At 40.7% G+C, this 16,315-nt stretch overlaps 1 protein-coding gene across 8 annotated transcripts in view; it reads right to left on the bottom strand.

Moving 5' to 3' along the window:
* Positions 1 to 16,315, bottom strand: part of LOC137322872 (spermatogenesis-associated protein 13-like) — a 296,919-nt gene that overhangs the window by 152,640 nt on the left and 127,964 nt on the right. Inside the window, exon 1 of one of the 8 annotated variants that reach the window (XM_067986047.1) lies at positions 15,716 to 15,777. The exons of 5 other annotated variants lie outside the window; for them this stretch is intronic. The gene's annotated coding sequence lies outside the window, so the exon portion shown is untranslated. Of the gene's footprint in view, positions 1 to 13,528; positions 13,617 to 13,936; positions 14,038 to 15,715; positions 15,778 to 16,315 lie in introns of those variants that run through there. 2 more of the 8 variants (XM_067986043.1, XM_067986044.1) reach the window with 2 other exon arrangements.

The raw sequence follows: 16,315 nt of genomic DNA, 5'->3' as shown, positions 1-16,315 counted from the left end.
AAAGAGTAGACAAGGGCAATGCAGTAGATGTAATATATTTGGATTTTCAAAAGGCCTGTGATAAGGTACTGCATAGTAGACTCATGACTAAGATCAGAGCTTGTGGAATCAGGGACAGGTAGCAGAATGGATAGCAAGCTGGCTACAAACCAGACAGTAGGGGTTAAGGGTAGCTACTCAGACTGGCAAAAGGTGTGAAGTGGTGTTTCACAGGGATCGGTGCTGGGACCACTGTTGTTCACAATTTACATAAACGGTTTGGACTCGGGAATCGGAAGTACAATTTCACAATTTGGGGACGACATGAAATTAGGAGGTGTAGTTAATACAAAGGAAGAATGCGTTAAAATGCAAGAAGACATTAATAAACTCGCAGAATGAGCCTGTAATTGGCAAATTACTTTCAACATAGATGAGTGTGAGGTGGTGCATTTTGGTAGAAAGAATAAGGAGGCCACATATTGCTTGGATAATAAGAGTCTAAATGGGGTAGAGAAACAAAGGGATCAAGGGGTACAGATACACAAATCACTAAAGATAGCGACATAGGTTAATACGGCCATATAAAATGCAAAACAAGCATTGGGGTTCATTTCTGGAGGGATAGAATTGAAAAGCAGAGAAGTTATGTTAAACTTCCCCAGTACTGTGTTGGTTAGTCCACACCAAGAGTACTGTGCACAGTTCTGGTCTCCATATTATAAAAAGGATTTGGAAGGCATTGGAGAAGGTGCAATAAAGGTTCACAAGGATGATACCAAAACTGAGAGGATACACTTATCAGGAAGGACTAAACAGGCTGGGGCTTTTTTCTCTAGAAAAGAGAATGCTGAGGGGTGGCCTGATAGAAGTCTTTAAGATAATGAAAGTATTTGATAGGGTAGACGTAGGGAAAATGTTTCCACTTGTGAGGGAGTCCAAAACTAGAGACCATCAATATAAGATAGTCACTAATAAATCCAATAGGGAATTCAGAAAATACTTCTTTATCCAAAGAGTGGTAAGAATGTGGAACGTGCTACCACAAGGAGTAGTTGAGGCAAATAGCATAAATGCATTTAAGGGGAAGCTAGATAAGCACATGAAGGAGAAAGGAATAAAAGAGTATGCTGCTACGGATAGATGAAATGGGGAGGGAGAAGGCTCGTGTGGATCATAAACGCCTACACGGACCAGTTGGGCCAAATGGCCTGTTTCTGTGCTGTAGACTCAATGTAAAAATAAGAGTGCACGGATTTGGAGTTAACTTGTGACATGGGTTGGTATTTGGTTGAGAGGTAGGAGACAGGGCAGGGATAAAGAGAATGTACTCTTGATTGGCTGGATGTGACAAGTGGTGTTCCCCAGGGATCTGTAGAGACCTCAGCTTTTCACCATATACACCAATGACATGGATGAAGGAAGGAAGAAGATATCCAAGTACGCAGATGACGATAAGTCGGGAGGCACAGAAAATTGTGTAGATGAGAGCAGGAAGTTACAAAGGGACAGATAGATTAATGAGTGGACAAAATTGTGACTGATGAGGTTCAATGTGGGGAAGTGTGAGGTTATCTACTTTGAGAAAAAGAAAGACAGACTTTCATTTATATATGATGTGGCGATGCCGGTGATGGACTGGGGTTGACAATTGTAAACAATTTTACAACACCAAGTTATAGTCCAGCAATTTTATTTTAAATTCACAAGCTTTCGGAGGCTACCTCCTTCCTCAGGTGAACGATGTGGACTAGTTCACATCGTTCACCTGAGGAAGGAGGTAGCCTCCGAACGCTTGTGAATTTAAAATAAAATTGCTGGACTATAACTTGGTGTTGTAAAATTGTTTACAATTCATTTATATAGGAACAGGAGTAGGTCATTCAGCCCCTTGAGCCTGTTCCACCATTCAATGAGATCATGGCTGATCTGCATCCTAAATCCATCCACCCGTTTTGGCTCCACATTCCTTAATACCCTTGGCTGGCAAAAATCTGTTGATATCAGATTTAAAATTATTAATTGAGCGAGCATCTACTGCTTTTTGTGGGAGAGTGTTCCACACTTCTACCACCCTTTGCGTGAAGAAGCGTCTCCTGAATGGCCTGGCTCTGATTTTAAGATTATGCCCCCTTGTCCTAGACTCCCCCACCAGCGGAAAAAGTTTCTCCCTATCTACCCTATCCTAAGAGCCTCAATCAAATCACCCCTAAACCTTCTATATTCCAGGGAATACAAGCCTAGTTTATATAATCTCTCCTCATAATCTAACCCTTGGAGCCCTGGTAACGTTCTGGTGAATCTGTGCTGCACTCCTTCCAAGGCCAACATATCCTTTCTAAAGTGCAGTGCCCAGGAGTGTACACAGTGCTCCAGATGTGGTCTAACCAGGGCTTTGAATAGCAGTAGCAAAACATCCTCCCCTTTAAATTCTAGCCCTCTAGTTATAAAGGCTAACATTCCATTAGCCTTTTTGATTATATTTTGTACCTGACTAGTACATTTTAGTGATCTGTGTACATGGACCCCTAAATCTCTTTGGACCTCCACTGTTCCTGACTTCTGATCATTTAAAAAATATTCAGATCTATCCTTTTTTGGTCCCAAATGGATGACCTCACATTTAACTGCATTGAAATCCATCTGCCACAGTTTTGCCCACTCACTTAATCTATCAATGTCTCTTTGTAATTTTATGCTCCCATCTACATTACTTACTATGCCACCAATCTTTGTGTCATCGGCAAACTTGGATATATGGCTCGCTAGTGTGTTATCTAAGTCATTAATAAATATAGTGAATTGTTGAGGCCCCTGGCACAAATCCTTGTGGGACACCACTAGTCACTTCCTTCCAATTCGAGTACATACCCATTATCCCTATTCTGTCTTCTACCGTCTAACCAATCTCCCAACCAGGTCAATAATTTGCCTTCAATTCTATGAGCTTTAATTTTAGCTAACAGTCTCTTACATGGAACCTTATCAAATGCTTTCTGGAAGTCCATATAAACTACATCCATAGATCCAATGATCTGATTGAATGGCAGAACAGGCTCAATGGGCTAAATTAACTGCTCCTGTTCCCATAATTTGACAAGCGTCTGAGCTGCACTCCAGTTTCACTGCACCTATTTAGACCAGGAGTTGAAGGGGACGGCCTTTTTAAAAAAAAAAATCACTTGCCTGGCATACCCTGCCACTCCAGCAAAGCTGGAAAATTCTGCCAGTGCTGAACAGGCAACGTTTGACTGACTGCCGATGCCTGAAATTGGGTTCAGAGCGTCAGAAAAATATCCAAATTAGCGGATCGAAAATTATTGGGTGAAGTCAGCTCTTCCTTGCACAGATGCGCGGAGCACCAGAGCAATGCCAATGCCAGCACTGTTCAGATGCTCCATGCGTTTGTATAACAATAAGCTGCACCTCACCCAATTCTGACCAACAAATGGGCTTAAACCGTACGCAACTCCAAAAAATTATAAATAAAGGTTTACATTGGCTGTATCCTTGGGATTTTGTAGATACAAAATTTTCAGAGCATCAGCAAAATATTTAGAACAGCATGACCCTGACAATTTATCAAAAAAACAAAGACTATAAATGTGACTGGGGAGGGCAAAAAAAATGTTTTGAAATGCGCTTAAAAGAGAATGGAACATCACAAATCATTAAAAAACAAATCACTTCAAAATTGCAAGACAATTTTAAGCAAAATTTTCCTTTCCTAATACACATATGCGGATGAGCTCCTCTCGTTTTCAGGGTACAAACTGGCAAGGTCACGCAGCTTTAACACATATCGTCTGCAGGTTATATGTTACAAGATTGCTGTCACCATGCCCAAGGCAAATCCCAGTAAACTGCAGCATGTACATTTCTCATGGAAACTCTCCCCAAAGTCAAAGGCCATTAAACCAGTGAACCTAGTAGAGCAATATTCTGGCCCCACAGCTGGGACTTACATTATAGGCTAAAGACCATTACCCTGAATAAACAACTAAAAGCAGCTACATGGCAGCAGGTGGATCAAAAGAACACTTTTCAAGACTGGACACTTGATATGCACACCTAATCTGCATATAAAAAAAGCATTGCGCACACACACTACAGTATGGAACCTCATGCACACTGCATTGATTTAGATAAGCATACTGAAATAAATACAAATACACATTGCCCTTTTTGTTGGCCAATATAAAGAGGATTTCAATGTAGTCAAAAAAAGCCAGTGAATACTCTCAAAAATAACAGACAAATGCTTAAAAATCTAGTTTAAGTCAAAAACAAATTGCGACTGTCCTTAACTAAAATATGTTCATTAAAATACTATAAGTTTGTTTTTAATTGATACAAAGCAATAAATTGTTCCCACGCACTGAATAAATGCAGTGCTAGAGGCTAATAAACATGAGCAAAAGCCATTTATTGCCAAAGACATTCAGTAGCTCTGATGCTTATCATAGCAGGTTCAATTAAAAGTTAGGATAATGCCTTTGAAAGAATACAGAATTAATACAATAAAAAAATATGAACTAAATAATTTGGTAACTGAATATGCTCTAGAACTTTGGCTGCGCAAGCATATTTTAAATTTTTTGAAATTCTAAAACAACAAAACAATCCCTTAAAATAATCCTCAGGCTTCATGTTCATTCATTTTTTTAAAAAAAGAACGCTGTTAATTCAAACAAATTCTTTCAAATATTTCTGCCAACTTCAACGATTTGTGCACATACACCCCCAGATCTTTCTGTTCCTGCACCCCATTTAGAACTGTACCTTTCAGTTTATATTGCCTCTCCTCGTTCTTCCTACCGAAATGTATCACTTCACACTTTTCTGCGTTGAGTTTCATCTGCCACGTGCCCGCCCATTCCACCCGCCTGTCTACGTCCTCTTGAAGTCTATCGCTATCCTCTTCACTGTTGTTTACAGAATGCCCCTGCAACGGGCAGTTGCAGGGGCATTCTGTAAACACCATGTATTGTTCTATATGTATAAATGCGTAGGCTTCGAGGAGCTCCTGAACATTTACCTGAGGAAGGAGGAAGCCTCCGAAAGCTTGTGAATTTAAAATAAAATTGCTGGACTATAACTTGGTGTTGTAAAATTGTTTACAACTCTTCACTGTTCACTACCCTTCCAAGTTTTGTGTCATCTGCAAATTTTGAAATGGTGCTCTGTACACCCAAGTCCAAGTCATTAATATATATCAAAAAAGCAATGGTCCAAGTACCGACCCCTGGGGAACACCACTGTATACCTCCCTCCAGTCTGAAAAACAACCGTTCACCCCTACTCTCTATTATCTATTACTCAGCCAATTTTGTATCCATGCTGCCACTGCCCCTTTATTCCATGCGCTTCAACCTTGATTACAAACGCCTTTTGAGAGCCCATATACACATCAACCCTCTGTGTTATCGTATCAAAAATTCTATAGATGATGTTTTGTTGAATAAATGGAATTTACTTGGTGTTTCTCATTGCGGTCGATATTTTAGAAACATTACAGGCGTCGGTTTTATTTAAACATTACTTATCCTTCAACTTTTCTATTCTTTTGTGTTCTTTGATTTATAAATTAGGCTATTCATCTCACTATAAAACAAAAAAAATCATATTTTATTCGAGGTTTGATGATACTGAGACATTCAACTAAGGTAAATACAATAACATTTGCAAACAGTGGGCAAATGTCATGTGATCAAATATTACACGATCAAATCTCCAGGAATTCATCAAAGTAGAGATGGCAAACCTACCCCTCACCCACTATTTTAACTGCTGGAATTCCGGCAGCATGGAGGCCGCCCGCCAAAGGCAGACGGGGGCCTAATTAAAATGGAAAAGTCATGGCCCGATGACGTCACTAGCGCTTCAACGTGATTTTAAGTTAAAATTGCTGGAACCCTGCATGGGGCCAAACCTAACAGCAGGATCTGACGGCAGTCAACGGAGAGGCCCAAAGAAGCCACGGTAAGTATTTAACTTTACCTTTGATGCTGATTCCTTGTGGATGAGGACGAGCAGGAGCGTTTTTCTGGGCCCCACAAGGAGTCATTGGGCCTCTCCAGACCTGGCCTTGTCTTTCCCTCACCCTCCCAGCGCTGGCATCGCCTGTGGAACACCCATTCCACCACACCCAGCTCTAAGTTCGTGCCAGGTACAATTCCTTTGGGTTTGATGTCCTTGGGCTCCTCTCCTAACTTCTGCTCCTGTCCTCCAGCCCTGATGTCACGCCTGCCAGTTTTGTGCAGCAGATAGTGCTGCAGTATTTAAATGAGCCCTTGAAGTTAAAATGGCCCGGGCTCAGGCTGAAATTTCTGCCGGGGTTTCCCTCCCGTCCTGTACCCCGCACGTCCCAAATATGCCGAGTCAAAATCAACCCTTATATATTTAGTGGAATCATTTAAGTTAAAGTAAAAAAAAATGAATGTGCAGGTTGGAGTGTTTCTTTAATCCAATCACAACAGTCAAAATCCATCTAATGACCCTTTTGATGTCATTCTGTGATTAATGCTCCATTTATGCTATCACTTAGAAACCACCGCATTTTCCATTTTCAGTGCTTCTCTTTTTCGAAAGGGCAACACACATTCCCTGGGATCTTTGGAAACCAAATTCTGGTATGTCGGTGATTAATAGTAAGCTGCTGAATAGCTCCAGGGACAAAGCTGAAACTGGTCCAGAAACTCACATGCCTGTGGAACTTGAAAGGCGGTAAAATGGTCTACTGCCTTCCTGTCAGTTTGGGTACCTCGTTCTAACAACCTCAGCTAGCATCATGGACCAAGAGGCCAAGCGAAAATATACAGGATGAAAAATCCTAGGATTCTTTTTCTAAAATGTGAAACCAGCCTATAATGAAACATTCAAACCATTTGTTCTGTCAAAAAAATATATTAAAAAGGTATTAATGTCATGCTGTCAGGTCATAATAGTATGGAATCATGGGACACACATATGTTCATTCTGAACGAGTACAGATAATGTAAAATTGTTGGCATCCACCAACGAATTGATATGGATCACCTGGCCCTTTCCCTGTGATCCAATTGTCTGACAATTACACCATGTACTATATATAGACTTTAATGTGACAGATTGTTTCTGGCAGTCACTATTTGTCAAGTAATCTGCATATTTATTACTGTATATAAACCACACTGGCCTTTCAGCAGCATATTGTCAACCTCTGTAAATGGTTTGTGTCGAATCAGCAACAATGCTTGACCAGCCAGTTAACCAGGCAGAAGAGTTTGTCACATTCTTATTAACAAGCAGCCATCAGTATACAAGCAAACATACAGTTTTTTTGATCTGTAATCATTCCTTAATGAAAGTCACATTTTGCAGACAACTAAATATGACAGAGACCAAAGTGAATTTCATTTTAATTAGTAACAATGTGCATCCAGCTGGTGACCAATGGCACAGAATTGGTTCTACGTGTTTTTAAGATGTTTTTATATTGTTCTTCAGGCACCAGCTGCTGTAGCACAGGTGTCCCATAGCCCACTGCAGTGGCAGCACTGCATTTCAATGCAGAAGTCATCATGCATGAATGTCAATGTCACTACTCCATGTATGCTTGCTAAAATGTCACGTCCAACCCAAGCACATACAGAACTGTGGGTCCCCACAGTGCAGCTGGGTTGCAGGAAGACTGACTGCTCATTACAAAACTAAATACGGGAGAGTTTGCCTGCTCTCCTGAAACCCAGGCTGCAAGGTAAAAGTAGTTTAGTCACTTTTGCACATTTTATTTGTGCTCTAAACCAATGTTAGCTCACTTTATTAAATAAAACACGCTCTCTAAAATTAATAATTCTAGTCTAGCTAAGATTGGTGGTCAATTTATCACCTCAACCTTACATATAACACCAGAAAAAGTACCTTAAAACTCTAAATGAGAAGCCATAAATCACAAAATATATGTACACAACACTCAGAAGGTGAATTCTCATCCTTGTTTAAACTCTTCCATGGCCTCACCCCTCCTTATATCTGTAACCTCCTCCAACCTTACATCCCCCCAAAATTTTCCATTCCTCTGGCCTCTTGTGCATCTCCAACATTGGCAGTTGTGCTTTCAGCTGCATGGGCTCCAATCTCTGAAATTCCCTCCCTAAATACCTCTGCATCGACACCTCCCTTTCCTCCTTTAAGTCCTCTTTAAAAGCCACCTCCTTCATCAACATTTTGGTTACCCCACCTAATAGAACCGTAGAAAAGATACAGCACAGAAGGGGGCCATTTGGCCCATCATGTCCGCGCCTGCTCGAAGAACAACCAGGTAGGTGCCCCTTCTAATCCCTCTAATATCTCCTTGTTTGGCTCAACGTCGATTTTTTTGGTTTCGCCTCTGTGAAGTTTTGGCACTTTTTTTTACATTAAAGGCGTAATACATTGTCTACAAGATGCTTTCTGTTGTGGACCGGCCATTGTTGTCAGTGTTATTTACAGTCACATCATCGGACAACACTTACTCGGTCTGTCTTCTGTTACCCAGACTTGTATAACAGAAGCTGATTGATGTGCTGATTATTGTGGCAGCGATTGCTGACTCAGGGTGAGTGAAATTTGTCTGTTGTTATGAGATAAAATTTTGGGTGCAGGAATAAACTACTCTCATCTCAACAATTCAGGGAAGTTTTTGTTTTGTCTCTCCAACAAATTTCACAGTACCTGCAAGCTCAATTTGTAAATGCACTGTCCAGTGTGGAACTGAGCTGGACAGACCGGCTAGGAAAATACTGAAATAAACCGCTTTTATACTTGCACGCGGCTTCTTGTGTGTACACTGCTAAATCTATCTTGCTTATCCCAGTAACAGAATTGTGGATTGATGAAAAACAAGGGTAAGGGAATGCCATCTAGCAATATAAATTCAGGAAGTCAGCTCATGGATGCCAGTCTAACATTCAAACTAAACAGGCACTAGCATAAAAGCAGAGTTAGGCGTGCTTCCATCGGCTTCAGCGCTCCTGGGCTCGGGAGAGGAAAATCAACCAGGGTTCCTGCTCGCTATCCATTGAAAAGTGTGTACGTGTGGATATTAGGTGAATAGAAGATATAGGAACAGAAGTAGGCCATTCAGCCCCTCGAGCCTGTTCCACCACCCTATCAGGTCATGGCTGATCGGTACTTCAAGTCCATTTACCCGCCTTTGATCCATATCCCCCGATACACTTACCTAATAAAAATGTGTCAATCTCAGTCTTGAAAATTTCAATTGACCCAGCATCCACAGCCGTTTGGGGGGAGAATTCTAGATTTGCACTACCCTTAATGTGGAACAGTGCTTCCCGATTTCACCCCTGAATGGCCTAGCTCTTAATTTTAAGATTGTGCCCCCTTAGAATTATAGAGTCTTATAGCACAGAAGGAGGCTATTCGGCCCATGCTGGCTCTTTAAGAACATAAGAACATAAGAAATAGGAGCAGTATTAGGTCATCTGGCCCCTCGAGCCTGCTCCACCATTCAACAAGATCATGGCTATCTTCTACCTCAACGCCATTTTCCTGCATTATTCCTATATCCCTTGATGCCTTTAATATCTAGAAAATCTATCGATGTCTGTTTTGAATGTACTCAATGACTGAGCCTCCACAGCCCTCTGCGGTTGAGAATGCCAAAGATTCACCATCCTCAGTGAAGAAATTTCTCCTCATCTCAGTCCTAAATGGCCTACCCCTTATTCTGAGACTGTGACCCCTGGTTCTAGACTCCCCAGCCAGGGGAAACATCCTCCCTGCATCTACCCTGTCGAGCCCTGTAAGAATTTTGTATGCTTCAATGAGATCACCTCTCATTCTTCTAAACACTAGAGAATATAGGCCTAGTCTGCTCAATCTCCCTCATACGACAATCCTGCCATCCCAGGAATCAATCTGGTGACCCTTCATTGCACTCCGTCTATGGCAAGTCTATCCTTTCTTAGGTGAGGAGACCAAAATTGACCACGATACTCCAGGTGCGGTCTCACCAAGGCTCTATATAATTGCAGTAAGACATCTTTACTCCTGTACTCAAATCCTCTTGTAATAAAGGCCAATGATGGGTAATAAAGGCTCTTTGAAAGAGCTCACCAATTTAGTCCCACACCGTAGCTTTATCCCCATAACCCTGCAAATTAGTCCTCTTCAAGTACATGCCCAATTGCTTTTTGAAAGTTCCTATGGAATCTGCTTCCACCACCCTCTTAGGTAGTGCGTTCCAGATCTTAACAACCCTTTGTAAGAAAAAGTTTCTCCTCAATTACTCTCTAGTTCTTTTGCCAATTATTTTACATCTATGACCTCTGGTTACCGACCCACTTGCCAAAGGAAATAGTTTTTCCCTACTTGCTCTATCAAAACCCCTCATAATTTTGAATACCTCTATTAGGTCTCCCCTTAACCTTCTCTGCTCTAAGGAGAACAATCCCAGCTTTTCCAATCTTTCCACATAACTGAAGTTCCTCATCCCAGGTATCATCCTGGTAAACCTCCTCTGTACCCTCTCCAAGTCCTTGACATCCTTCCTAAAGTGTGTTGCCTAGAATTGTACACAATACTCCAACTGAGGCCTAACCCGTGATTTGTAAAAGTTTAGCATGACTTCCTTGTTTTTGTATTCAATGCCCCTATTTACAAAGCCAAGTATCCCATACACTTTCTTAACCGCCTTATCAACTTGCCCGGACATCTTCAAAGATTTGTGAATATGCACCCCCAGGTCCCTCTGCTCTTGTACCCCTCTCAAAATAGTACCATTTAGATTATATTGCCTCTCCACATTGTTCCTTCAAAAGTGCATCACTTTACACTTATCCACATTAAATTGCAACTGCCACATGTCTGCCCATTGTTCTGGATTTCCTCCACCAGAGGAAATAACTTTTCTGTACCCCACCTAATCCTTTCATTATTTTAAACACCTCAATTAGATCATCCCTCAACCTTCTAAACTCAATAAAACACAAACCACGCTTATGCAACCAGTCATCATAATTTAACCCTTTAAGTTCTGGTCTAACTCTGGTGAATTTGTGCAGTACCCCCTACAAGGCCAATATATCCTTCTTGAGGATACAAATTTTCCCTACTTCCTGTGTACAAAGCTGAATGCAGTACTCCAGATGGGGGCTAACCAAGGCTCTTTACAACTGAACCATAACGTCCTCCCCTTTCTATTCCAACCCCCTTGAGATAAAGGCCAACATTCCATTAGCTTTTAACATGAGCCAGTGTGACCAGAAATCTGTACCAGCTGTCTATACTGACAGTGTTGGGATACATTTACACTACAGGTGTAGTTTCAGTGCGAAGCAGCCTAAAATCAAAGTTACAGCCTCACCTAACATTAAAGCCCTGGAGGAGGGAGTCTCACTCTCCTGTGCTCCACAGTCAGGTCAGGCATAAACTCCACATTTACCCTACACAAGTTTAACAGCAGTGCAAAGCAAAAACCGCTTCCCATGGACACTAAAGTTGAGGAGTAAATGCACTCTCAATCCCCAGTTTCTGGTATTTAGAATATTTTTGAAAAACAAAACTAAAGAACAAAAACCTCTTGCTAATCCTTCAATTTATATAATTAAGATTAAGATTTTATTTTGTATACAAATTTAGATAAAAGTAATCCCTTCTCATAGATGGTGAAAATATGAAAATATGGTGAAACAATACCCAGAGCTGGGCCAAATATAATCATGTAGTTCCAGACATGCTGCTGAATGACACCCTAAAGGACCAGCTCAACATATCTTTAACCCATTTTTATGTTGATGGAATGCCGGCTGCCTCTCCCACCATCAATGGTACACAATAGTATACGGTTGGCGACCTAGAGACCTGACGATGTTGGAAACTCGTATGTAGCTCTTGAGAGCTGCATCAGTTAACGGCAAAATGTTTTTGAGGAACAATAACACCAACAACTTGCATTTATATAGCGCCTTTAATACAGTAAAACCTCCCAAGGCGCGTCACAGGAGCGTTATCAAACAAAATTTGTCACCGAGCCACATGAGGAGGTATTAGGACAGGTGACCAAAAGCTTGGTCAAAGAGGTAGGTTTTAAGGAGCGTCTTAAAAGAGGGGTAGAGTGGCAGAGAGGTTTGGGAGGGAATTCCAGAGCTTAGGGCCGCCAATGGTGGAGTGATTAAAATAGGGGATGTGCAAGAGGCAAGAATTGGAGGAGCGCAGAGATCTCGAAGGGTTGTAGGGCTGCAGAAGTTTACAGAGGTAGGGAGGAGTGAGGCCATGGAGGGATTTGAAAACAAGGATGAGAATTTTAAAATCAAGGCGCTCCCAGACCGGGAGCCAACGTAAGTCAGCGAGCACAGGTGCGACGGGTGAACGGGACTTGGTGCAAGTTAGGATACGGGGAGCAGAATTTTGGATGAGCTCAAGTTTATGGAGAGTGGAAGATGGGAGGCCAGCCAGGAGAGCATTGGAATAGTCGAGTCTAGAGGTAACAAAGGCATGGATAAGGGTTTCATCAGATGAGCTGAGGCAGGGGGGTGACAGGCGATGTTACGGAGATGGAAGTAGATTGTCTTGGTGACGGAGCGGATGTGGTCAGAAGCTCATCTCAGGGACAAGTAGGATGCCAATACCATCATTAAGCTGAAAAGGTAAAACAGCATTGAGGCCACAGGTCTGCATTTGAGCACCACTCTTCTTGATCACATACATTAAATATAAAATGCCTTTAGATTGACAAAGACTATCAGCACTGATCAAAATTGGTGAAGAAAAAGGAGGGAAGTGCTCAATTGCTCCAGTTAAAAAGTGATGCAATTTTCAGTTTACAGAACAATTCTGTATTTAAGTAAAACACTAGCCATCATGTTGGATGTGGAATGTGAAAGATATGCGTTGTAACATTATAACTTCGGGGAATGGATTTTGGCAGAGATTTTGCAGCAGCAGCTCCAAAACTATTTCATAACAACCTAATAATGGCATACACAACACTATTGAAATGTGACAGTCAGTTGCATTATAACTGTAAACCAGTCCAGATTCTGCATTATATTCCAGATATGATCACATCATACATGTAATTGCCATACATTCCATTATGAGGTAGCCAGTGCATGCATGCTACATTTATTCCCCCCACCCTTCCCCCTTGTAAAGCCAATATAACTGATTTGTTTTTGGTGAATCTACTTCTGTTGAGTATCATGCAGGGATGAGTACTGTGTTTGCCATGTATGTAAAACAGAGGTAAAGACCCACATTTTTGAGAGTTCTGCAAGATTCACTGATCTTCAATTAACTCATAACGGTAAGATTTTTTTTTGAGGAGATGCAGCACCATTAAAGGGAAGCAATAGCTTACTGTGGTCACATTGGTAAACAGAGAAAAGATATGAACTCTCCCTTTATTTCACATTACAACATTAAAACCATTGAAGGCAACACTGAGAATTCATCTGTTCTCAATGGGGAAACACAAAGGTACTTCAGAATTCTGCTTGCTAGGCTGCAAGAACCACGGAGTTCTCAAATTCATTACCAAAAACATGCATTACACTGTAGCACTTACCAAATCTTGCACAACAATGGAAATCTTAATTCAATTCCTTCTTTTAGAACGGTTTGCTCTGGATAATGGGGGTCAATCTGTATATATTATTCTTTGCTTAAAAGCTCAACAGCAGTTATCAGATAGAGTGATAAAGTTGTCAGTCAGAATATGAACAGCTGACATTTCTGCATTCATTGAAGTAAATGGTGTGAAGATGGTATTTTACAGTACAAAAATGCAACAATTTTCCAACTGTAGTTTTTTTTCCTTCCAGGAGGTAGGCTTATTTTTAAAACGGTGCTACTATTCATATTTCAGCTGAGGCACACAAAAGTTCTACAATGCCTCTCCACAATGATGAGTAAGTTTACTTCAAACATTAGATGAAGCATATTAAAATATTCATATTAAAAGCAAATACAGTACCTCAATTTATTCTCCAATCACCAAGATTAAAAACCTTATGTTAAAGATCAAGTCCACCTCATTCCAATAATTTATTCAGTAACCAATCCAAATTATCATCGACTTTCACGAGAGCAGTAAAAGACTAAGCTCAGACCTGAGAACTTTGGTCTATACAGACTAAAGTACAGAAACTCATGTTTGGATTGGCAAGCATTAACAGCTAAGTTAAAGATCCCAGTTAAACAGTAACTACTACTGAATAGCAATGCAATAAGCAAACGAAGATGTGAGGTAATTAATGCTTAATTCCTTCAGATGTAGACACCATTTTTAAAAAAATCTATTTTCTCATCTTTTTCCATTCTCCAATGTTGAGCAAACCACAAGTGCTTCTTCAAATTTATGTTTATCATACAGTTTCACTGGTAAGCCAAAGAATACAATAACTTGATGAAAAGTCAAATAATTAGTTTAAGTACATGGTCCATTGCTGATCAATTATTGAAATTGCAAAGAAACCAATGGGCCGATTTTAGCTCTGTCAGCCTGGCAGGAACAGGCTGGTAGTGACCCTAAAATCGGAGTGTTGCAATTGCCGCTTTGTTTCGCCTGTCGCCATTTTGCAGGGGGTTATTACAAAGGTGTCTGCCTGAAACCTCATTAAAGTATGCAAATCGCTGCCCATTTGTACCTAGCAGTGAGCGGCTTAACCAACAATCCTTAAAAGGACCCCCGGAGGCCACTCACAAAATATTCCAGGAAATGTCCATTTTTGTTTTGGTGGAGCCAGGAGGAACAGCCCACCCCACCTCCCACCCCAGGTGCAACTGATGCAATTTTACACCATTTATTTACCACCAGTGACTTGGCTCCTTAATATAATCTTGGAGAAGAACTTGTGGGAAAAAAACTTAGCACAAGCAGATAAATGAGATAATGTGGCATCTTCAACAGCAACTGCTCAAGACTCAACAAAACAGCTGGGTTTCATTTATCGTGATTTTCTTTCCTTCAAGTTCACAGTGACAAATAGGAACTGAATCAACTACAGATTCAGCTTCTATTTGCTAAATGAGATTACTTGCCATCAACATGGCCTTCAATTTCACATTCTCCCTCACTCTCCCACATTTTGTGCTTGAACAGTTCATGGTTGCTGTAATGAGTAATCGTTGTCCTTTTAACCTTTAACTAGACTTTTACTATCTCTTGGGCTTGCAATACTGTAACTTCCATTGAAGGGACCATCACAAGTACCTGGGAACATAACACATGATTGGCTTTTTCAGAAAACTGTAGGTATAGATTGCTATGCATTGCAACTTGAGTAGGGTCAAGCAAAGTGACATATATTCTTTTTGCCTTATAAATTCGATATCAGAACGACACTAAAATGACTTCCTCGTCCTGCTTTCCACCATTTACATTATATACTGTTACCTCTGTCGGCCCACTGAAGGCCAATTTGGAAAATGGAGACCTGTTCTGCATATGCATGTGAAGTATCTCAACATCCTCTGTGCAATTAAATTTCAAATAATTTAGATTCTGCAATAAGGGAGCTATGTAAACACAAGAAGCCAATGCAGTCTCTGTTGACACAAACTGTAGAAGTACTAAATATAAAAATGTCTTTAAAACTAAATGTAAAAACTGGATTCATTCCTTTTTAACAATAGGAATACTGAGTCTTCAACCTGCAACAGGCCTTGATTATAGTGGGAGCACCAACTACAGGAAACAGAGAATAACGACGGTTAAAGATCATGGGGGTAATTTTGAACTTCACCGCCTCACCGATAACCTGGCGGAGCAGAACACACCGTCCTTTGTAGAATTTGCCCGACTTTCATTCCATTGATATAATGAGTCTCTGTCTGAATGCCACTTCGCTAGGAGCCTTCTGAAATGTAATGAAATGAAATGCACACCTCAGATTTCAGTTTTGAGTTGAAACAATCTCCTCCCATTTCTATACAGGTTTCTTCTGGGAAAGTTTATTCATAGAACTTCTCATATGGCCTATTGAGATAAGGTTTCCTGTGTTAAATTAGTGTTTCTAATTTAAATTTCCCAGAATAATGTTAAAAACAGTGGTTAAATTGAACTGTATTCCAGCTCCTGGTCCAAATGGGTCTGAACAATTAGTGTGTAACTACTATTTCCAGGTCCATTATTCACAATGTGTTCACTGAGCTGACAAGGTGGTCTAGGAATCAACGAACATCAAATTTAAGCATTGTCAAAAAGAACAGGATGGTTTCAATCATTTTAAACGGAATGGTGCAAATCCGCTTAGGGGCACAAATGGGGTCACTTCTACCTTGTACAAAGAACACAGAATCAACATTGTAGTACAACTCAGTGTTTGCCCTTCCTCCAGAAAAAAGAATGTGT

This window comes from Heptranchias perlo, chromosome 6 (assembly GCF_035084215.1).
Source record: "Heptranchias perlo isolate sHepPer1 chromosome 6, sHepPer1.hap1, whole genome shotgun sequence".
NCBI lineage: Eukaryota > Metazoa > Chordata > Chondrichthyes > Hexanchiformes > Hexanchidae > Heptranchias > Heptranchias perlo.
Note: the sequence above shows the minus strand (reverse complement) of the source record. Positions and strands in the feature narration are given on the sequence as shown.